The sequence below is a fragment of the Pleurodeles waltl genome, chromosome 11, assembly GCF_031143425.1.
Source record: "Pleurodeles waltl isolate 20211129_DDA chromosome 11, aPleWal1.hap1.20221129, whole genome shotgun sequence".
NCBI classification, from domain to species: Eukaryota; Metazoa; Chordata; class Amphibia; order Caudata; family Salamandridae; genus Pleurodeles; species Pleurodeles waltl.
Genome location: NC_090450.1, coordinates 539,831,337 through 539,855,886, shown reverse-complemented (window position 1 = coordinate 539,855,886; position 24,550 = coordinate 539,831,337). Strand labels below are relative to the sequence as shown.

The following is a 24,550-nucleotide window of genomic DNA, read 5'->3' as shown; positions in this document are numbered from 1 at the left end:
GCAACAGGTCTCGCGTTTGCTCATGTTAAGAGCTGATATCGTTGTAGACTCCTAACCCGACTTTTCACCTATCGGCAAAAGTGCATTTAGGTACGTAACCCGAAAAAGTGCAATTAACTATGTAAAGCGCTTGACTTCTGCCAAGTGAAATCACGCTAGTAAATTAGAGAAAAAGTAGTCCACGAGCCGGAGAGAAAACAGCGAGCCTCGCATGTTTTCTGTACTTGGTCGATGCGCTCGAGGAGAGCTAGCCACCGGATGACGTATGCATGCCTTCGACTAATGAAAACAAGCAGATTTTATTAGGCAGGCCCACGAACCAATGAAAAACACTGACGTGACGTCGAAAGGGCTCCGAGCTTTTCTAAACACTAAAGCGTCTCGCTGCGATACGCAGGCTCGACCCTAAAAAATAATGTATTTTTTGCTCCGGGACCCGAGCACCAGAGCTAAGGGGTCAGAATGTCCCTACACTCGCCCCTTTTGTTTATTTTCATCTTTTTTTCTAGGACTCGGCTTCCTTGTTGAAGTGTTGGCAGCCAATCAGATCTCAGTATCAAATCGGGAAGATTCGCAAAGCCTTTGCGTCAAAATATATAAAAATTTAGATTTTCTGTAATTTCTCTAAAAAAGTTGAATGGATTTACACCAAATACCAAATAACAAAAAATAACAATAGCTACCTTTCTGCCAAATTTGGTGTAATTCCATCCAGTGGTTCGGGTGCTACTGCTGTTCAAAATCCCTATGGAAAAATGCATGAGGAAAAAGCATTTTGGGACCCCCCCCATTTTCTCAGCCTCCGCTTGACGGATCACTACGAAGCTTTCTAGATAGACGCTGAAGTAAGCGTAGTATTTTCTTGGAAGATTTTGTGATATAGAAACTAAGGGCCTCATTCCGACCCTGGCGGTCATGGACCGCCAGGGCCGGGGACGGAGGAAGCACCGCCAACAGGCTGGCGGTGCTTCTGGGACAATTCTGACCGCGGCGGTAAAGCCGCGGTCAGAAAAGGGGAACCGGCGGTTTTCCGCCGGTTTTCCCCTGCCACAGGGAATCCTCCACGGCGGCGCTGCAAGCAGCGCCGCCATGGGGATTCCGAACCCCTTCCCGCCAGCCTGTTCCAAGAGGCTGGCGGGAACGGGTGTCGTGGGGCCCCTGGGGGCCCCTGCAGTGCCCATGCCACTGGCATGCACACTGCAGGGGCCCCCTAACAGGGCCCCATTCTGATTTTCAGTGTCTGCAGAGCAGACACTGAAAATCGCGACGGGTGCCACTGCACCCGTCGCACACGAGCAACTCCGCCGGCTCCATCGTTGCTGGGGCTTTCCCGCTGGGCGGGCGGGCGGCCTTTTGGCGGTCGCCCGCCTGCCCAGCGGGAAAGTCAGAATGACCGCTGCGGTCATTTGACCGCGGTGCGGTCTTCTGGCGGTCTCCGCCCGGCGGGCGGTGCCCGCCGCCCGCCAGGGTCGGAATGACCCCCTAAGTCCTAACTATAACTATCCAATGACAACTGCTACTGGGGGGTTTGGGAGGGGGGGCGGGGTTATAAAGTTTAGAAAAAGGGAAAGAAACAGAGACGTGTTTTTGTATCTACAACTACAAGTGCAGACATTTACATACACATACGAATGCACATACTTCCTGCAAGGGGCTCTCCTCAGATGTAGCGTTCTTGTTTGTGATTTCCATGTGTTCGAATATTGAAATGTGCACATATTCATCCATATGTGTGCCTGTCCCAGGCACTCCTTTTTTGGAGTAAGCAAAACCTCCACTCCCAGATCGTCTGTCTGTCTTCCAATAAACAGAAAGTGTACACAAACATATATATTTTGAGAAAAGTAAAAAACATGGAAGCATTTATGAATAATATCCAGAACGCTGCCGCCAGGCTGGTCCTCGACCTACCCCAACACTGCCACATCTTGCAACACCTACGTACGCTGCATTGGTTACCCATAGAGAAAAGTATCACTTTCAAGATCCTCACCCACGCACACAAAGCCCTCCACAACACCGGACTAGCCTACCTCAACCAGTGACTAAACTTCCACGTGTCCCACAGGGCCCTAGGCTCAGCCCAGCTATCTCTCACAGAAGTACCCCGGATCAGGAAACCAGAACAAGAGGACGCTCCTTCTCCTACTTCGCAGCCACAGCCTGGAACGCCCTGCCTATCCACATCAGACAAACCACCTCCCTCACCAGCTTCACGAGGGAACTGAAGACATGGCTTTTTTAAACCAACTCACTGGTATATGCTACACTTCCCCCTCCCCCAGCGCCTTGAGACCCTAGCAGGTGAGTAGCTGCACTTTACAAGCACTGACTGATTGATTGATTGATGCATATGTTAATGATTATTTTCAAACCCATTTATTAACTGAAATGTTCAATGAAAAATCAAAAGTGATCGGCAGAAATGCTTTTTTCCTTTTCACCATCTAACTCTTCACGCACCGCACTACCAGTTCACCGATTCCAATGAATCCAATTTGCTAAAGAGGCTTGGAATTTTCGCTCTGCATTCCATTGGGAATTTCACAAATCGGTTCACCCAGTTCACACACCTTAGTCTAGCAAAAAAATCTGTTGTAATGTAAGCGCAAGCTGAGCACATCACAACCCCAGTAGAGAAGAGGGCATGCTGCAGAAGAGTGGAAACGCCACTGTTTCTTTAATCAGAATTATTCCATGAGAATCACAAGCAGGCTTGTAAACTCTTGCTCCTTCTCAGACGGGACAACCAGGTGTGCCAAGGGCATTGCAAATTTGAAAAAAACATTGATCACTCAGAGTGATAAATTGACCATTTATTGAATCCCTAAATTCAGTGACGGCTTAGTATTTGGAATAGATGCAGCACCGAGGCTGGGATGACACAGTGCCTGCAGCACGCACACTCAAAACCTTTTGGAAGAGGTTGGCACCTGTGTGTATATCTAGAATATAGGTACTTAGGCTGTGGTTGAGATGCACCAAATAATGTCCTACTAGGTTATGACTTCTCTATTGGGGAAAATCAAAGAATCAGCCCACCTTAAGATAGGGGTACCAGGACTTTCGGGATTTTAATGTGAGATTTATCACCTAAGAGAGAATGGTGTCAGACCTAGCATATTCACTCACTCATCCTCATATACATTCCCCTCAGTGAGTTCATAAGCACATGCCCCAGAGACCACTCTATAACATACAAGTCACTCATGCCTTGAACTGTACATGTTCTAAGAGTGATGAAAGTGTGTACCATTCTGCCCTGTTGAATCTATTCTGCATGGAATGGAAGACTGCACTTGTTGCCTTCTGTAAGAAGGAGAAGCGTGCTTTGCTACTGCCATGCTATTCCTAAGCTGTTAGGAAGCCAAGCATGCAATGCTGCTGTCCCCACTTGTATGTGGCCTGTGAAAGAAGGAAACTTGCATTGTTACTGCCCATAGGTGTACCTGTTCTATTAAAAACAGATGTTCCCACTGCCCATTTTAAAAAACAATCACTGGCAAAGCAAAGGCTGGCAGCTTTGCCAATGTCTTTTAGCCATGTTGTACAGCAGTGTGGCTGTGCACTATGGCTAAAATTAAAGCTAGAAAAAAAGCGATATAGCACTATGTTGCACTCTAGCTTCTGCCCAGCAGAACAGTTATGTTTTCAAAGTTCTGGGACTACAAATTGAGAATGCCTGGGCTCCAATCCCAACTCAAACATGTATTGTGTGACCTTAGCCAACTCTTCGTGCCCCTATTTCTCAATAATGAGCCACACAATTTTGGCCAGCATGTATGACAATAAAATAAAATAGTGCAGAGTTTCTTTTAAGCTAACTTCCGCAGATTTGAGTGCTGTAATTAAAATGCATACAACAACTATATGCAGCTGGTGATGGATTATGTGGCAAATACAGTTAATCCATAACTATGCAAAGAAAAGTCACAGCACCTCATAATGCCAGTGGCCCTGATTATTACCCACTGATACAAGCACACGTGATATCCTTTAGGAACCAAAATGGAAAGGTCACATTCACTTGTTCTGCATACAAACTCCCATACAGTGATGTGGCAAGAGCATGACCAGTTTGCTTTTACACGTTGTCAGTGGTGTCCTCATATCACCTCATCCTACATTGGTACTGGATTGGATTACCTACACTGTTATACCAGTCCCCATCTGACAAATGCAATCCATGCATCAGGCCCAATCAAAGCCCAAATCCAGCATCAGTTCCCCCAAGTGCACTTGCTCAATTGCACTCTAAAAGACAGTGTTGAGATTAATGCCTCCCTGACGCTACACATCAAAAAAGCACTCTTATAATTACTCGCTGGCACACAAAGACCTCTCTAACCAGAAACAAACTACCTACAAACAACAAATGTAATGCTTAAACCCCCAACTACAGTAAAATCTTACAAGACTAAACAATCTATGGTCATCATACAAGTTTCAGTCTCACACTCAAAAGTTTCCAGAGTTATCGAATTTACAAGTTCTAGAGCCTTACCCATCTGAATGCAGACAAAATTCACGAGTATTGCAAACGACTGTCACAAAGAGCTTACTCTGTGCCCACAGACGCAGTGATCCTTGCACTTTTTGATGGATGCCTTGTTGTACAGAAGGGTATTCTCCCAGCCCCAGTCACTTCCAGGAGTGGCTCGTGGTGCTTTGTTGGGGCGGGGCGGGCGGATTAATTAAAACAAAATGTATTAATTGCTCAAAGCAGCGTAAGGATTGGCTGGGAGATAATAAACATGGTTTATTATTGTTTAGTTTGTTAATGGATTTGCAGCGGCTGCTGCTGGCGGGTGGAGGGGCGACGCTCCTCTGCCCTAATGGAGGAGCCATGACTGGTCACTTCTAGTTGTTCAGCAGCCACAGGAGGTGCCCTGACTGGACGCTGAGACCAACAATCTTGTGCAAAACCAGTCTACAATGATACACAGCCCTTGAATTCAATGGCGTAACAAAACTTGAGGGGGGCTACCCCATGGACCCACTGTTAGTGCACAGTGTACTGTGCTGAGAGGGCCCCTTGGAGCTCGAGGGCCTTTGTTACACCACTGCTTGAGCTTTCTGAATGATAAAACAGATTACATGCTTCCTAAAGTTTGATCTGAGAATACTTCTGACCCAAAGCTACATTGTCCCATACCTATAACTTTAGTCGAGGGGTTTGGAAGTGCGCTTTGGAGTATTTACAAGCAAGCATCAAACCCAGGGGCACTGACAAAACTGCAAGAATACCCAGCTACAGTTTGAATGGGAACGTGGACAGATACACATTTTAACAATTCTTCTCTGAAGTCATGGTTGCTAGGAATCCTGATCTCTGATAAAAGGACCTTGTTCAAGAGTTTTAGGGCCATTTATTTAGTGGCTGTTATGAAGCATCCCATTTGGCTTACCAATAGTGTCCAAAGACAGCAATACTAATGTACGCCATATGGATAACTAAAGTACTCCTCTTGGGTACTTCATTCTCGCTAAGTAGGAGGGACAGTAGTTGAGGATTACTCTTCGAGGTGGTAAGAGTAAGATAAGCAAATGCAGCATAACACCTCTAGGTAGGTAAATCAAAAAGATAAATCTACAAAGAAACTAGAAAGTTCTAGCACCGTCTTAGGCCGTGAAATGAGCCCAGACATTTTACAGGCACTACACATTATTCATTATATTTTCTACAAACTTGGCCTTGTGACCAGGGTTATCCTGCGGTGCAAGGTTGAATCATCCTGGGGACCTTCAGAACATGTCCGGTCACTCTGTCTTGGAAGTATTTTTCCTGCAAGGGTTTCAGGTTTATGCTAAGGATGCAGATGCACTACTTCTGGAATCAATCAGTCCTGTACTGCTTGAGCTTTGGGTAAAAGGCTGAATAACACAGTGAAATGAACCCTAGGCTTCTGGGTCCTTAGCACTTAAAAATCAAGGACCACATGTACAAGCATTTTACCAGTAAAAAAGGCCCATCTGGCCGTTTGTGACTTGTAAAACACATTTTGCCATGTACAAAAGGCAAAATGCACTTGATAACTTGTTACCGAATTGCATTTTGCTTTTGATATTCGGTATTAGGAAGGGGTGTATTTAGGGCGTCCCTTCCTAATATCAAATCGCACTGGCATGTATGAATGTTTTGCGACTGGAATGCGGTTGCAAAACATTAATAATTTACTGACTCCGTAGAGGAGGTGGTAACCCATTTGCAAATGGGAAGGGGTCTCCAAGGGACCCCTTCTCCATTGTGAATGGGGGTGCCAACGTTTTTTAAGAGCAGGCATTAGTCCCAGGTGACCTGCCTCATGAATATTAATGAAGCAAGTCCCTTGCGACCCATTTGGGAATCAAAAACTGTTTCTCAGACACTGTTGTGCATCAGTGTTTGCGAATCGTAATTTGCAAGTCTTTCAAATTTGTAAATTGCGAGTCGCAAACACTGAGGGTCATACATCTGGCCCAAAATGCTCAAAATGTTATTAAGTCCAAGACCATGCCACCCTAAAACAAAGGACCCAGACCCCTCATCAATAAAGTCTCTTGTGCACTTCCAAGATCAGGCAATAAAATCAACAGTGACAAAGAATTTGGTCACTGGTGCCCAGTATTGGCACAGGTCAACTCACTGAATTACATGATTCAGCTTAGAATCCAGATGGTTCCCACTGATGTAGTCTAAATTTTAGTGTTGCCCCTCATGTCAAAAAAGTCATCAACATGTGACAGTTTATGCCTTATGGTAATTAAAGCACTAATGGTTTAAACAAAGAAATTGCACTCACGTCTCTTATTAAGGTGCATTTATTTCCATTGTAGAGTTCCACATAGGTGGTATTTGAAGTAAATCAAATAATTGCAAGATTTAAATGATATTTTATCATTTAGGCCTTAGACTAACAGACTATATTGAAACTCTATTGAATTTCCAATGATTCATGAATTAAAAATGCGTGCAAAAATGAAAGAAATGTACTTCCTTATCAAATTTAATGAAATGCATTAACAGAGTTCTTTTCGTTTAAAATGAATGTAACATATACATTATTGAAGCATTATTAATGATAAATTCATATGTTTGCTTATTAAAAGTGTGTTTATTAAAATGTATTAGGTAAATGCATTGCTTTAATTCACTTGTGTTGTCTTAAGTGAGGCCTGTTAGTTTTGTAATTGGTAACTGTGCAGGGAATGCAGATTCATTTTTTCATAGCAAGAGTTTTCTTTCAGACGTCATTCTCATGAGATGACTAGATTTTGGTAATAGGTGCTATTACTTAGACATAGAGACAGTGTATCATATTGACCATGAACATCGAACGTTGTGGAACATGGTCTGTCATTGTATACAATTGTTTCAAACTTATGTGGAGTCACAAACATGGAAGATGTTCATATGACCAGACCTGGGAATGAAAGCAAATGTTTCAACCTGGAGTCATGTGATCGATTTTTATTGGATGATGCCCCTTCAGTGTAATGTGGACTGCTTTTTGAAGTAAATCAAATTGTTTTATGTTTAAAATACCAGTGATTAATTGGATTTTAGTCAGTTCTTCAGTTTCTCTAGATGCTTTGCAGATGTCAGATCTCCTGTGTTCCTGAAACTTTACTGATGAAAAACCCTGTATGCTGAGCCCCTTGAAGAGGTATATTCCTCTCTGCTTGCCCCTGTGGGACTTTTACCCAAATCTTTGCAGAAGACTGTTGATCAAGCTTCTGACATACCGATGATTTTCCTTTTTAGCTGAATTTTACCAACCTTCGTTTGCATCCTTATGCCAGAGGTTCCCTTTTTTCAAATTATGTTTGTCCTTTTTGTTCTTTTTGTCTTTTACCTATAGGTGTTTTCTCTCCCCCCCACCCCCGCACGTATTTCCCTGATTTGGTTAACAGTAGGGTTTACCCTGTGCCCAGCTATATTAGAATTCAGCTGAACTGAATTTACTGATAATTGTTAATTATGGGCAACACTTTCTGTGTAACAGATAACTTTGCTGATGATATGTAATGTTCTTCTTGAATACTTAGTTTTATTGATGTTAATTTGTTTACATTTATTTAGTCGCCTTGGACAACCCTTGGTGATTATGTATCTTTAGAACGTGGTCTTGTGAATTGCCCACATGACTTTGAGCTTGAGTTTGTAATAAACCTTTTCATTTTATTCTTGATTGAATTTTTCCTTCCGTGACTACATTGGTAATTGGTTGTAATTTAATTGGTCTGAATTGAAATTGTGTTAATGGCTTTCAACACACCCTGTTTCAGTGTCCAAAGATTCATTTGCCTCAGAAAGCATTGATTCCTGCGAAGGATGAAAATGCTACAACACCATCTTGCAGTGGGTCAGCATTCATTAGAAATATGTGTGGATCACCTACGAGATTTCACAGTGGGGTGACCCAGAGACTAAAGATGGGACACCCAAACCTTTAGGAGTATAATGTTTCTGGTGGTTGTGGTATTCACACACCACACACCTCCCTCTGAAACTAATGGCTTCACTGAGACCTGGACTTAGGCTAGGGCATCAACTGTGACTTTAAAAATCAATGTTTCTCAAACTGTATGGTCTAGGAAGATTGTTCATATGTTGCTAAAGTCAAGAAGAGCTTCGCTAGTCAAAACAGTCGGTCCTCAGAGGGGACGAGTGAAGGCAGACTCTCCCATGGGACATATAGCAATAGGTATGGCAGCTCAGTGAAGACAATTACATTTGCAGTTCCACAAGTCTGATGATGAGTTATTGCTTCCTAATTCTCCTGACCTGCAGTATTCTGTGTTTTATTACTAATCATAGTATCATGAAACATACTAATTGCTGAGCCTCTTACAACTTGGGGCTTATGCAGATCGGTCTGGTATGAGGTTGAATTTTCCTGGCAGGTGCAGTCAAGCTCCTTCTGCAGGCAGGTAAGCTCTCCATCTCTATGTTGGTCACAGCAGCAAATTTCCAGCATCACCTAGAAAAAGTCCTTAAGCCCTGTGGAGTGGGTAAGTTGCAGCCCAGCTATCCCAGTAGAAGGATTCCCAATAAAGATAAGGAAACCAATGACTTACTTGAGCTTTTAACTAGTCTGCAATGATGCCTGCAGCTGTAAACGAAAGAAAACAAACAGTAAACACGCATGAAACCTTTAGCCAATGGAAAGGTAAAGCAGGAGCGGTAGAAACAAATACAAGGACTTTTACTCTTACAGGGACTGGAGGAAAGAGGAGAAAGAATGAGATGGACTACAAGATGGGGAGGAGTCAGACAAAGAGAAAGAGAGAGGTGCATCAAAAGAGACAAGGTAGCGGAGAAAAAGGAAGGAGCCGTAAACGAAGAAAGAGGCGGAGATCCCAAGAGCAAACCATCGCCTACAGCCTCCCAATTTGGGATGACAAGGAAACCGTGACGGGAAGAGTGCTGCTAATCCAAAGAGAGGTTCTGAGAACCCAACCAACACTGTCACTCACCGGATCCTGGATAAACCGGAGGGTCGGAGATGCCGACCACACAGCTGCCCGTACAGCGGAAGAAGCAGGGTGAACCTTGCAAACGAAACGTGCAATCCTGCCAAGCTCCTGGACGAGTGTGGCTAAGCCATGTGCATGCCTGGGTGTGGGACTGGAAGGAGAATGGGATTCCTAAGCGGGTGGTCAATCTGGGGAAAGCTGAAGAGGGATAAGCTTAAATGAAGAGAGTGGTGCAATGTTCCTCCTGAAAACACATACCGAAAACCTAATGGATAACCGTTTTGTTTTTCTTTTTGTATGTATGAGGATTGTTTTGCCTAGAACAGTATAATTAGTTGAGCTACGAAAAGTAAAGGCATCGAGTTGGTGTTTTTTTTGGGGAGGGGGGAAGTATCAATTCGAAGGATTGAGATGCCTGATGAGTTAGTCTACAATAAAGATAGGAGGTTAGATAAGAAGACTTATAACAACCAAAATAAGGGATAGCGGAAAGAAACACACAATAGTTTTTGTTTTTCAAGCACTTACCTCTGGTTTTCTCTCCGAGGGTGCCAGCTGGGAAAGATGCCAATTTATCTAAAAAGAAGAGAGAAGAAGTTATAAGAAGATTGGTTCATTATGCCACAACAGCATTACAAAATAACATTGATTGTCAAGTGGATGATTACCTAAATGAACTAAACTCACTACTCTCCCTGTAATTATTTGAGCTGTCCCAAATAAGAAATAGAATAAACGCATATAAAACTAATAGTCTCAGCAATCATCTCATTGACTGATTACAAAGGAATTCTATACGTGGCGGAGAATGCGGGCATAAGGCCCATCTGACACAAGATAGAGAACCTGATACAAGATTTAGCGGACAGTCAACATAAATTAGAATGGGCACTGGAGCGTTATATGAACGGTGCTGAAGCAGAGCAAAGTGTTTTTTGTGACACGCTAAAATCACAGGCTCAACAATTAACAAAAGCACCTGAGAGTCAACTCCAACTAGCCTCTGGAAATGCCCACAGTAAGGGGATAACCATAGCGGGACTTACAGTATCCCAACAGAAGTTTGTACCGATCCAGAAGCTTATTTACTGAAGTTGGAAAGAGTGGCTTGATCCAGTTCCTGGCCGTGGAAAGGTGGCCATATTATTTGGCCCCCTTATTGACTGGAGAAGCCCATGCAGCCTATAAACTGCTAATATTATGGGAATTACTCCATACATTGAACTAAAGAAAGCTATACTTCATTTATTAGGAGCAGATGAAGAAACATATCGCATTCACTTTGGAAAGGAGAGGGGAATACCAGGCAACACACAGAGAACAGTTTTTTAAGATGAAAGATGCTGCCGATAGGTGGTTTAAATCTTAAGGGTCCACCAAGTAAGAAACAAATCACCGAAATCTAGTTGGAACAGTATTTATATGCCCTACCAGTAAATACGTAGAGATGGTTACAACAGCATCCTGGTGTAACTTTGAAACAAGCGGTTCATAAGGCAACCAGCTGTGTTAGGGCTCAACTGCGGCATTCTCTTTTGGATATTGAAAAGGGAACATGCCAGCTAACATTCTCTCTCGCTCTCTATGTGTAACAACAAGAAACCGCCTAAAGAACCTCTTGAAAATCTAAAGAAGCATTACCAAAAACGAGAAGCAATCTCTCCAAATTAACCCCAAAGTTACGAATGTGGAGAGTGGGGACATATTGCTAGATTTTGCAAAAGTAAAAAAAATCAGTGATGAACCCAATGAAGTCAGTCAATGATGTACCCAATGCATTTATTTCACCCAGGAGATGGACTCAGTTACTATGTTAGTGTACAAGTCTATCAAAAGTGAGTGACAGCTTTGTTAAATTCAAGGTGTTGGCAAGCAGTAATTAAGGACAAGTTGGTGCTTCCTTACTAGATAATACCAAACAAACATGTTTGGTATTATCTGGTAAGGATAATGTTTGTCTGTGGTGATATTAAAACATACCCTTTAGCTAAAATAGAGGTTAGGAATGCAGAAGGACAAGAAACTATTATTGAAGTAGGGGTACTTAGAAGTCTTTCTGAAGATTTAACTCTTAGTACTGACAACCCCCAATTTCTTACCTTATTACAGGAAACTATATAGAAAAAGGAACAAGGGTCCCAAGATGGAATGGCTATAGAAGAAGTGAAGTTAAACATCCCTATTGCCAAACCCTGCAACGGAAAGTCCGAATTTCTGTTTCCTAGAGCTACAAAGAACGCTTTAATCACCAAGGAACCCTGGGTTTTAGATCACAGTTTTACAGCAGCACAAGTAAATGACTCCTCTTTACAAAATGCATGGCAGTGCGCTAGACAGAATGAAGGGAAGTTCCAACAAAACTAGCCCCAGCTTCAAACAAGGAATGGGTTGTTATAACGAGTTGGAGGGATTACTGAATCGCCCCAACTATTAGTCCCCAAAGAATTCAGGGAGCAAATCCTGTTTTTTTACTCACCCCGCCTTCTTGAAGGACACACTGGAACTGAGAAGACTACCAAGGCTATATTAAGACATTTTACTGGCCAGGGATATTGGCTCAAATAAAAAACATATTGTCAAGAATGTGAAGTGTGCCATCGCAAAATTCCCTACCAACCCCCTGTTGCTCGAATGTGAATTTACCTTGAAAAAAACAAAAGAGAAGAGGTGTTTGCCAAAACAGGATCAATTGGTTTAACTCAACACTACAACCAGGAGAACAGTTACAGAAACAGGGGCTGAGGACTGTCACAAAGTACAATCGATCTGAGAGGTGTTTTATTTATACATTTCTCTGGGCATCATAAAACAATTTCAGCATACCTTTTAAGGTAAGGCATGTGGGCTGTTGTCTTGGAGTTGTAAATAAGGTCCCCGATAACAAATGCAGATGGGCCTCGACCTTGCATGGACATGATGAGGGCTAGTGAGTAACATGTTTAGATGTCCGGAATGAAGGACGCGTGATCGCTGCTTATTACTGTGTGTGGTGTGTTCTGTTTGACTTGGTGTTCTCAACTTCATATGTCATCTGACTTTATGGTGTTTTGGGAACACACGCACTGCTCCAGCCATGTGGGCGTTCTTGGGCCAGTTTCCTTGGACCATTGTGGTGTCGCTGCGCCTATCTGTGGAACTGATCTTAGTTTCCTGTTTGCATGTTTGTCTGCCGGCTACGTGGCACCAGTAACCTCAGACCAAGGTCTCAGAGCCTACCTGACCACATATTTCTGAGTCTGGGGTGATAGAGAGTTCATGGTGGGTGAATTCGATAATAGTGATGCAAGTTCGTTTTTCTTATACAAATGTCATTGTGCACATCAACATCACCTTTTTCAATATTAACATTCACCCCTCTAGTTAAATTTTTAACTACATTGTCTAACCAATACTTCATGACAGTCACATTATTGCGGACTTGTTCTTCAGTTTTGACTATTACTACTTCCCTAGCTATTTGCATTCTACCTAATTTGAGGACTGCGTTTTTTTACAGCAGGAAACCCCCATTTGCAGGAAACAAATGACGTGCACAGACCAGTCAGCCACTGGGGAAGCCAGGAGAACCAGTTTAGGGACCACTCCTGCTCAGGGGTACCTCCTTCCTCACGCATGTCTCTTTGTAAATGGTGCAATGCTTGGATGGCAAGAATCAGAGTCCCATTGTCCATGTCATTGCCTGGGGTAAATGTGGAGCAGGATGCACCGGTCCTGCCATGCACCCTTCCCTCCATTGCAGTCATTAAGTCCAACACATACTGATGTTGCATCACCATGAGGCAGATGGCTCTCAGTTCTTCCTAAATCCAATTAAGGCCGAGCTCAGTGCTGTTCATAATCTTCAGCATTTCCCACCTGGTTATTTGTAACCACCCGGCGTTCGCTTTTGTCTGCATGGTTAAGAAGGGTATGGACCCTCCCACTGATATCTGTGCATCAGAGAACAGTCTGAATTATTTTGGAATGTCCTTGTACTAAGCGCAACCAAAATAATCTGTCTGGTTTTTTTCGAACCTGATGCAACAGAGTTTTCTTCTTCTTTAGCGGGTGTTGGTACAACTTGGATAGATTGTCTGTGGGAAAGACCAGGGCTGAGCTGTGTATGGTGATGAGGTAGCAGAGGCCACACCGTCCTGGGACGAGCAGAGTGTAGGTAAACTTGTTGCATTGCAAGTAAGTATCTATCAGGGTGGAGGTGCCCCATTGCATATCCGGAATGTGTAGGATTGTGCCACAGTTTTAATTTGTTCCTAGTGGAATTGTTCCTTTACCTCTGAAACACAAGGAATACTGTGTATTTTTCCATAAAATTAGGGGTTGCCCTTTTCCTTCTAACCACGTATATCTATCCACATCAGTATCCCAGATTTACTGACATAGGTATCTATGCTGTTATTCTGCCCTCCCCTACGATTCTCATTTCCCTTCGTATCATCGAAGTGGATGGTCCTATACTGGAACGCCATGTCTGGGATCCATTTGTTTTTAAAGAAGACTGCCCCAGATACGCTAAGAGCCAACCTGGGACCACAGACGGAAGCGGGAGCGGGCATATTTGTGCCCTGGTTTGGTGGTTTTGCTACCTCTAAGAATCTTTGATCTGGAAAATCTCAGGGCCAAACAGTATCCTCCCCTATAGTGCTTCTCCTGCACATCCTATCTAGTTCAGTTTGAATACTGCTAGGCTTGGTGAAAAGGTACAGTGCTGTGGGATACGTCTCGTAATGGGTAAGATTCACTACTACTTTATGGGGTTCCACTCTGTCGGGTTGTATCTTGGCCCTAGTCCTACACAGGTACAGGTGGAGGATGCATTTTGTTTTTTCAGGGGCTACCACTTAGGACAAGTAAAGCAGGTTTGCGTTTACTGCATGAGGTATCAGCAAACAGACACAACATGACCTGCCTGATGTCTTGGAACCCAAGGTGGTCATGTGCTGATATCATGTGTGGGGGCTGTGTAGCAGTTGGCGAATGCTGGTGTTGGGGTCAATGTAATTATAAGTGACATGGGAGAGGTCCTTACACAAGCGCTGTGACAATTTCTGGGTGGACTCCATTTGACTAGGCAGTTCTTTGGCAATGAATGGACACAGCAGTACCCACAGTAAACAAAGGATATACAAATGTACAACAATACATAACTTATTGAACATTGCAGTTCTTGGGATGAATCCAGGGGAGATGTCTGTAGTCCTTTGGTGATGGAGGTTTCTTAGTTTTTGAGAGTTTGAGACAAAACGTTTGTGGTGCAGTTCGCAGTTATTAATCTTGTTGGGACTATTGATGTAGTCGCTGAAAAAGTGATGGCCTGCTGTAAAGGTGGTGCACTTGGTGGCTCGATTACAGACCTGTTGGATAAGAGCTAGGTTTGGTTTGTTATTTTAGAAAACATTGCATCCTTGCATGTGTTGTCTCCAATAATTTCTTAGGGGTTCCTGTGCTATCTTTGGGTGTGTGTTCCTACCATACTTCATTTGTGCAGTTTTAGTGAGGCATTGGAAGGTGGCCCTACACGGTGTATCTATTTTGAAAAAGTGTGTTATTGTTCATGGATGCATTAATTTTATGGGTTGTTGACTCTCCCCCTCTCTGTGACTGGATGGGTGTATAGCGGTAAACCAATTTTTACGGGGTGATCTTGTGAGCATGTGGGTTATTTCAGTTATTAATAAGCGTTCAGTGGGCGTTGCCAGCCCTCCAGTATTCTATCCCTCCTAGTGTGTGCATAGGGGTGCCATCGGTGCGGGCAGTTTCTTTTGACCTACATGTGCGTGGGGCAGTATATAAAGAGGAGGCGTGTCACAGCTGAACTTTGGTTGGCAATCACAACATGCCCTGAGGTCACGTGAATACCTTGCTAGCCCGGCATGTGGCATGAAACGTGACCCTCCCACCCAGTTGCGCCAGGTATCTTGACTACGCCCTTTTCTAGAGACTTCTTTTGGGATAGCTTTGGGCTTCTTTTTATTGGTCTTTGGGTGCTTCCCTAGATCTTCATATGGACTGTTATCTTAATTGTTTTGAACCGGAGGGGGTCAGAGAGTTGTTATGCAGCCCCCATATGCCTCTGATATTGCAGTGTCTGAGATTGGCACTATTGCTTCCTCTAGACAGTGTGAGTAAGGTCTAGTGTGTTGGCTGATTGCTTGGCCTGATGGAAAACTTTGAGAGAAAGAAGGAGGCAAAATATTGCTGCAGGGAGAGTCCAGTGCAAGGACAAGAACCCATCAAAGTTTGCCCAAATGATGGTAATGGGCTGGGGCAGTTGGTTGCTCTGCTGAACCCTCTCTACTGACTCAGCACCATGGGGTGGTTCACCATCTACCTGATTTTGTGCATCTGCTGTTATGAAGTCTTCACTATCCCAAGCGTATGGGAAACTTGGCTGCCCACACTGGAGAACAGCTTTGTTTTGGAACTAAAAGGGGGCCTCCATTTGGCTGGAGGCTATTAGCTTTCTGGGGCTGCTGTTGGGACCACACGCAATGAAGGAATTTCCGTCCCGGGCTAGGTGCCCGAGAACTGGACTTTCTGAACTGATGATTGGAACCCATCCCAATTGACTTGTGGGTGCCGGGACCTGGGTGCCTGCTTTTAAGCACTGGTCAGGGAGCCCCCCTGCCCCTCCAATTCTCTCCCTCTTTGTCAGACTGCCACCCCGGGGTGTGGCCAGCCAACCCCCACACCTCCCTCCAGGGGAATCAGCAGTGGAGTGGGGCCTAGGCTCCAGCAGACACGATGAGTGGCGGACACTAGTGAGGATACCTGGTCGACAAAACACATTTAGCAGCTCTGGGCATCCCGTACGCAAGTAAAGGCTTTAATCCCTCATGTTGTCTCATTGTTCCTTTCTTTTAATTTTGGTACATTGAAATTTTGAGGAGTGCGTGAAATGGATGCTTTGCATACACCTCCCTGCCATGGTTGTGGCCCTGGTCCTTGTTGTACTGCAAAAAAAGATTTCAATGTAAAAATTAGATTTGTCCATGTTGCTTTTTCTGTCGCAAGCATTAGGCCTACCCACGCAAGTGAGGTACCATTTTTATTGGGAGCCTTAAGGGAATACAGAATAGCAAAACAAGTGCTATTGCCCCTTGTCTATCTCTACATTTTTTCCTTCCAAATGTAAGACAGTGTGTAAAAAAGACAGCTATTTGAGAAATGCCCTGTAATTCACATGCTAGTATGGGCACCCCGGAATTCAGAGATGTGCAAATAACCACTACTTCTCAACACCTTATCTTGTGCCCATTTTGGAGATACAAAGGTTATCTTGAAACCTATTTTTCACTCTTTATATTTCAGCAAATTAACTGCTGTATACCCGGTATAGAATGAAAACCCATTGCAAGGTGCAGCTCCTTTATTGGCTCTGGGTGTTCCTGAAAGCTGGGAAGATGGTGATTTTAGCACTGTAAACCCTTTGTTGATGCCATTTTCAGGGAAAAAAACACAAGCCTTCTTGTGTGGCCCTTTTTCCCATTTGTTTAAAAAAAAAACGAAATTGTTGCTGTATTTTGGATAATTTCTTTGTCTCCTCCAGGGAAATCCATCAACTCTGGGTACCCCTAGAGTCCCTAGGATGTTGGGGGGAAAAAAGGACGCAAATTTGGTTTGGATAGCATATGTGGACAAAAAGTTATGAGGGCCTAAGCGCGAACTGCCCCAAATAGCCAAAAAAAGGCTCGGCACAGGAGGGGAAAAGGCCTGGCAGCAAAAGGGTTAGGTCGTAAATAAGGTCCCTGATAACAAATGCAGGTGGGCCTCAACCTTGCATGGACACAATGAGGGTCAGCGGGTAACATGTCCAGATGTCCAGCATGAGGGGCGCATGATCGCTGCGTGTTATTGTGTGCTGTGTTCTGGTTGGATGAGTGTTCTCAACTTCATGTGGCATTTGATTTTATGGTATTTTGGGAATGTGTGCACCCCTCTGGACATGTGTGCTTTACTGGGCCAATTTCCTTTGACCACTGTGGTGTCGTTGTGCATATCAGTGGAATTGAGCTGAGATTCCTGTTCGCTTGTTTGTCTTCCAGCTATGTGCCACCCCACCTGTGACCTGTCAATCAGTACCTCAGGCCTAAGTCTCAGAGTCTGCCTGACCACATATTTTTGAAATGGGGTTTATGGAGAGTTCATAATGGGTGAATTCGATAATGGTGATGTGAATTTATTTTTATAAATTAATGTATCATTGTGCACATCAACTTTTTCAATATTAACACCCCCAAGATACTCTTGTAACCCCTGCCTAGAATAGGAAAACCGTTTGAAAGGGTAGGAATAGATCTCATAGGACCTCTTCCTCATGATTCGAAAATATATAAGTATTAATTGGTATTGGTATCCTATACTACCTGATATCCTAAGGCAATAACTTTCAGAGAGATTACCACTAAGATAATAGCACATATATCAATTGACATTTTCTCCCATATGGGATTTCCCCAAAAAAAATAATGACTGATCAGGGTACTCCAAGCCGATGAAACAAATTTGCAGTTAGATATTAAACACTTATTAACATCTGCCTACCATTGCCAGACAGATGGATTAGTGGAGCGATACAATGTAACTCTTCAACTCATCCTAAAAAAATGCTATCAGGAGAAGGGAAAAATTGGGATCAATCATTGCTGTTAGCCCTGTTCATGACTAGAGGGTAAATTCCAAACAATTTGGGCTGCTCTTATTTGAATTACACTTTGGGAGAAAACCTCATACTTTACTTCAAGACAGGTGAAGGCGGGAATCTAATGTTCTACACATTGCAACTGAGAGCTAGGCTAGGGAAACTGAGTGAACTAGCCCATAACAATTTAGAAAAGACACAGAGGTGCCAGAAATATTATTATGACAAAGGAAAAAATGGAGAGAATTCCTTGAGGGAGGTTGGGTTTTAATATTGTTGCCATCCTCTGAAAATAAATTAAGGTCTGGATGGGAAGGACCGTTCAAAGTTATAGAAAGGCATTGGGCAAGTTACTTATAAGCTCCAATTGTCTGAAAATCGAGTACAGATTTACCATTTAAACCTGTTAAAGAAATGATTGGGACATCTCCCAGCTGAAGTGCACACTACTGTCTCTATCGACACAACTGAAACTACAGTAGGAAAAATTTCAATTGATGACTTACTGCCCGCTTCACAAAGGGAAGAGCTCTTACAGTCTTTAGAACCAATTTTTGGGGTTTTGGTGATGTCCCTTGGAAAACTCAAGTACCCACTAATGCTATACATGCTAAAGAAGATGTAGTAGTGAAACAACAACCCTACTGAATTCCGGCAGCCAGAATGGAAGCTGTTGAATAAGGAATTGACAAAATGTTAAAATGAGGAGTAATCGGACCCTCAACTAGTGAGTGGTGTTCACCTATCACCATAGTTCCCAAACCCAATGGAAATCGTCAGTTTTGTATTGATTTCAGGGCTGTTAATAAAATGTCAACATTTTATAGAGCTACATTTTACCGCACATTGATGAATTAATAGAGAGACTAGGAGAAGCTTAATATATTACAGCAATCAATCTCACTAAAGTGTATTGGCAAGTACCCTTAAAGCCTGAAGGCAAAGATAAATCCACCTTCTCTACACCTTATGAACTGTCTCAATTAATGGTCCTTCCTTTCAGCTTACATGATGCCCTGGCTATCTTTCAGAGGCTAATGAACCATATCCTCATGCAACACTGCCCATATGCTTCAGCATATCTAGATGGTATACTTATATTTAGTCCTAATTTGAGGTGTCATCTTAATCACCTACAGGCTCTATTGATGGTGTTAAGGTCTGCAGAACTACATATAAATACCAAGAAGTCTTGATTAGCCTATGGCAAAGTTAAGTATTTGGGGTAAGTATTAGGTGAGCCAAAATAAAGGAAATAATCCTAGGGTCCTAAGGTGGTTTCTGTCTCTCCAACCTTTCCAGTTTGAAATACGACATTGAAAGGGTCAGGATCAGGGTAATGTGGATTTCCTTTTTAAATTTCCCATTTTCCCCAATCAGGAAAATCTGAGCTAGGGGATATGTCACAGTAGCGGGATTCCTAGTAAAGATAAGGAAATTGATGGCTTACCTGAGCTTCTAACTCAGTCTGCGATAATGCCTGAAGCTGTAAAAGAAAGAAAAGAAAGTGTAAACACACTTGACACCTTTAGCAAATGGAAAGATAAAGCAGAAGAGGTATAAAAAAAGGACTTTTACTTCTAGATGGAGTGGAGAAAAGAGGAGAACGAGAGATAGGACAAGACGGACTACAAGAAAGGAAAGAGTCAGACAAAGAGAAGGAGTGGTACATCAAAAGAGACTAGGATGCAGAGGAAAAGTAAGGAGCCAGAAACCAAGAAAAAGCCAAGGAACCTGAGAAGGACAATGGGGAACCGTGAAAGGTGGAGTGCTGCCATCCCCAGAGAGAGGATCCAAGAGCCCCTCTAACACTGTCACCCACCGGACGCCGGATAAACTGTAACATTGGAGGCATCGACCTGCCCATACATCAAGAGAAGAGCAGGGTGAACCCAGTCTGAAAATCACACGATACCGCCATGCTCCTGCAGGAGCGTGACTAAGCCAGGTGCGTTCCCAGGTTTGGGAATGGAGGGTGAAAGGGAGGCCTAAGCAGGCAGTAAATCTGGGGAAAGTTGAAGCGGGAGAAGCTTAAATGAAGAGAGAGGTATGATGTACCTCTTTAAATTTTGTACAAAAAAGCTAATTGCTATTTGAAGGTGAACACTGTGTTTTTTTTCTTTGTGTGTGTATGAGGACTGTTTTTCCTAGAACAGTATAATTAGTTGAACTATCAAAAAGAAAGACCTCTGAGTTGTTTTTTTTGTTTTTGTTTTTTTGGGAACAAGTATCAATTTGAAGTATAAATGAAGTCAGGAAAGGAAAGACCAGTAAGACAAGGATTGAGATGCCGAAAGAGTAACAATCACCAAGAAAGAGAGGAGATTAGAGAAGACGAATTATAAAGAGCTAAATAAGGGACAGCAGAAAGAAACATACAATAGTATTTTTGTTTTATTTTTAAACACTTACTTCTGGCTTTCTCTTTGAGGGTACTGTCTGGAAAAGACGTCAGTTGGTCTAAATGGAGAAGAGAAGAACTTATAAGAAGATTGCTTTAGTATGCCACAACAGCATTAGAAGATAATATCGATTGCCAGGGGGACTATTACCTAAATGGGCTAAATTCACTGCTCTCTCTGTAATTATTTGAGCTCTCCCACATAAGAAATATAATAAACAAGTTTAAACCTAATAGTCTCTGCAACACTCTCATTGATTGATTACAAAGGAATTATACACCAGCATAGATCTTACTCCTGATAAGACTCTTGCCCAACACTGGTGTGCACAGCTCCTCTGTGTCCAAATTATATATACAAATGCTGCCTTCAAGTTGACCAGTTCTTGTTCTCCTTTAGTGGCCAAGAAAGGCAGCAAGAGGACTCCCTTATGTAAATGTTACAACACTCCTTTGTCCAGGGATTTTACATCTTCATTTTCTTTTCCCTTGATATCAGACTTTGAAGCAAAAACTCACATCTTAAAACAGTTTAGATTGGCCAATGTGGTATTGTTGATTGTAGGTTAGACAGACCTTTATGTGTGTTCCCTTTCTGGAATGGTATACAAAGGAGGAGATGGAATGTGAGTAGTTCTCACTTCAGCAGGACAAAACCTACTGAGGTGGTGGCATCCCCCAACCACCATTTACATGAATACTACACACATCACACACTTCCGGAGCACTTCTACATGTTATGCTATTTGGTAATATTTATGAAGCACAGTATACTGAAGCTTCATGGCACAGAGTTATCATTTTTTTCCAAAAAGCTAGGATTAAAGACCTGGACCAAAGCTCCAGGGGAAGTTTGTTCCAGTCTTTGGAGGCTACTATGTAAAAGGCCTCGTCACCATATGGAACTGGTTGGTATTTGCAAGGCCCAGTAAAAACTAACCAGAGGAGTGCACAGCACACATTGAGGGACATTTAGCTGGAATTTAGATGCAAGAAAGGAGTGTGAAGAATTGAGATGATCTTGTGCACCGCAACCAGAGGCTTGAATAGCACTCATTTTTTTAACTGGAAGATCATGCAGACTTCTGAGAATACTGGTCATATAGTCCTATAATTTGGAACAAGTTACAACGAGGGCTGTAGCATTTTGCTGTAGGTGAAGCTTTCTGATAAGTTTGTTTAGTAGTCCAAGGTAGATAACATTAGGGTAGTCCAAATGAGACTGAACTAGGGCCTGAATTTGGAGATATGATGTACCACTAGGGTCATGACTGAAGTATGATGCCCCACACGTAATGAATGCAAGGCATCCCAGGTATTGTGTCTACAAGGAATGTTAATCAAATAGTACCAGCAGGCATCTTTTCAATAGGCATACAGATAAAAAAGACTTGTGTCCGTGGACAACATAACTGCTGCGAACACTGCCATTCACTGCACAGTCTGATTTAACGAGTCCGTAGCCAATCTTCCTCTGTATCAGGATGCACTTTAGTTGTCCGTCAGTCATGAGAGCACTGCAGTGATGATGACTGTAAAGAAAAAGATGGAGCATCTCCAGTGAACTTACATGTTTGTTAGGATCTCTTGAGGATAAAATATGTCTAGCCATACCAGAAAAAAATATTATACCAAGTTGTTTGGAGGAATTTCAGCCCAACACATGTGAATGGCTGAGAGTGTGAGACAGTTTCAGTCAACAGGAATGCCGTGTCCCCAGAACATTTCTTTACAGTTATCATAGCCACGAGGCACAATGGTATGGCATTGACATAGCTTGAAGGCAGTACTGCTATGATATAAAATAGGCTTATATTTTGATCCCAGATGTTTTCAGGACTCTTCTGATTGTTTGTAATCACTATTTTTATTGTTCAATTAATCTAGAGTATGAAGACCTATATGTGTTTTTCTATCACCCTTGCTAGACATAAATGTTTACTAGGCGCTATTTGATTACATCACACTGTATCTACATGCCTAACCTATAACCACTCCCTGTAGTAAGTTTTGACTGCATGACGTTAGTACACTACCAAGAGAAAGCCAAGCCCCAAATAGGAGTCTTTGGCACTTTTTGAGGAGTGTAGTAGTCCTCTGGGTCTTTGGTCAACAGTGGTTAATGGTGGTTACTCACTTGAAAACTGCCATCAACCACTGAGTCCCTCAAAAACCTGCCGAAAAAGCCTGATGCTTTTTCTGTAGTTACTGATTTCTCTCAATTCTGAAGTGAGGCAAATCAAACACTGATGCACCACACCTCGCCATAAGAAAGGGGAGTGCTGTGGGTATCCCTGCATCTTTGTGGTGAGAGACTATACTCTGTCCCGTTAACATTTCTGCACGTCTGCCTTGTGCTGGACTGGGGTGTTCAAATTAGTTTTTTTCACTGTCAAAGTTGTGGATTTTCACCACTTAGAAAGAATACAAAAGTTATCCAGTTTATCCTCACCTGGGCAAATTTTTTCCATGCATTTTATGATTATTTTCTCTGCACAGCAAGGTTATCCTCAAACTAAATGAACCCAGACAAGCAGGAAAAACACAATCATTTCGTTTGCGTGTTATTTTCCAAGGTTTTTCTATGAACAATGGTTAATGCATGAAGAATGTTTCTCTGTAAGAGTACTTTTCACAAAGTTGTTTGTGCACATTAGTATTATGTAGATGAATAATCACTGCATTCTACGAAGTATATTTTATTAAGAAATGTATTGTCAGTATTAACACAGAATATATGCAATTTACGTTTTAAAAAGCCGTGATTTTAACATCAATGTGGAAAAGCAAAGGACTTCTATTTTTCTATTTAGAATTTTATAAAGCGCATGGCTGCCAAAGGCTTCCCAGCACTGCTGCAGACCCAAACAGAAAAGAAACAAACATCAGGAGCCCTATACAGGACAGAGAATGGTTTTCAGAGATTTCCAAAAGGAGAATTCAGAGTCTACTGATCGAACTTCGGACGGTAGAGAATTCCCCAATTGGGCTGCCCTAAGAGCAAAGGATCTACCTTCCCATCTCGATCTTTTATACCGAAGTATGCTAATCAGGGATCCAGAGGAGGATCTAAGCTTTGCAAAGTTGTATTTAATTGTAGCATCTGTATAGCCCCGTTTCGGAGTAAAAGAGCATATCCACAAAGAAAGCCTGCTACAATGTGTGGGTGTGTGGTTGGAATGTTGTTGCTTTTGCTTTAAGCTTCTGTGAAAAGTATTTCTGCCTTGCGTGTAGACCAACGAAGTGCAGTTATTGTGCTATGGGATGCACGACTTTTGCACTGTGATGGGTAACAAAGTGTAAGAGTTAAAACCGCTTTTTTTAGGTCTTCTCTTCCAGACAGAGGAAGCTGTATAGTGGCAAAAGACCTTTTGAATGCTTAACAAAAAAGTGTGGTGAGCTGGCAGCCATTGGTTAGCTTTATTGCCGCTCTCATTTGCTTGCTACTTATTCAACAGTTTGCCTTCCACTTCTGGGTTTATCCCTTCTTTGAGTATAACCTCTTTACTATCCTTTTGATTGGCTAGCATGTATTCTTTTCCTGCTCACTTTTAGCTTTTCTGTAACTACTTTTTCTTTTTGGTTTAGCATTCCATGAGAGTGCAAGTGTTTTCCAGCTCTTTCTTTTGTGGGCTTCAACTCCCCCCCCACACCAAATACCTGCTCCCTGCAGTCTGTGTTTCTTTATACCTCATGTACCACTCATTCGCTGTCTCAGCAGTTTCTTCCTCTGTCCCCACCAAGTGTTGTCCTCTCCCTCTTGTGCTTCTCCCCTCCCCCTATGTTGCTCTCTACCATGTGTGCTGCCCACTCTCTCTCGTGTGTTTCTCCGTAAAACTACTTGCCACTGCACTCAATGTTGTTCTCTTCACTGTTTGTGAAAGAAATTGGGTTGTTGGTTTACTGAGGTGTGAGCCCAGGTCAAGCAGCAACCACAATCCTTGGCAGGAAGAGGCACAAAGACACCCTAAAGTCACCTGTGCTCAACTCTCAGGTAGCTTAGCAGACAGCAGTCAGGATTAACTTAGAGGCAATGTGTAAACTATTTGTGC

The 24,550-nt window shown here is 42.8% G+C and overlaps 1 protein-coding gene across 1 annotated transcript in view; it reads right to left on the bottom strand.

Moving 5' to 3' along the window:
* The window catches only part of LOC138265860 (collagen alpha-4(VI) chain-like), a 946,529-nt gene that overhangs the window by 893,698 nt on the left and 28,281 nt on the right, over positions 1-24,550 (bottom strand). The window contains exons 2-5 of the mRNA XM_069213964.1: positions 20,510-20,557; positions 19,548-19,583; positions 9,988-10,035; positions 9,061-9,095 (exon numbers count right to left, since the gene is read on the bottom strand). The gene's annotated coding sequence lies outside the window, so the exon portion shown is untranslated. The remainder of the gene's footprint in view (positions 1-9,060; positions 9,096-9,987; positions 10,036-19,547; positions 19,584-20,509; positions 20,558-24,550) is intronic.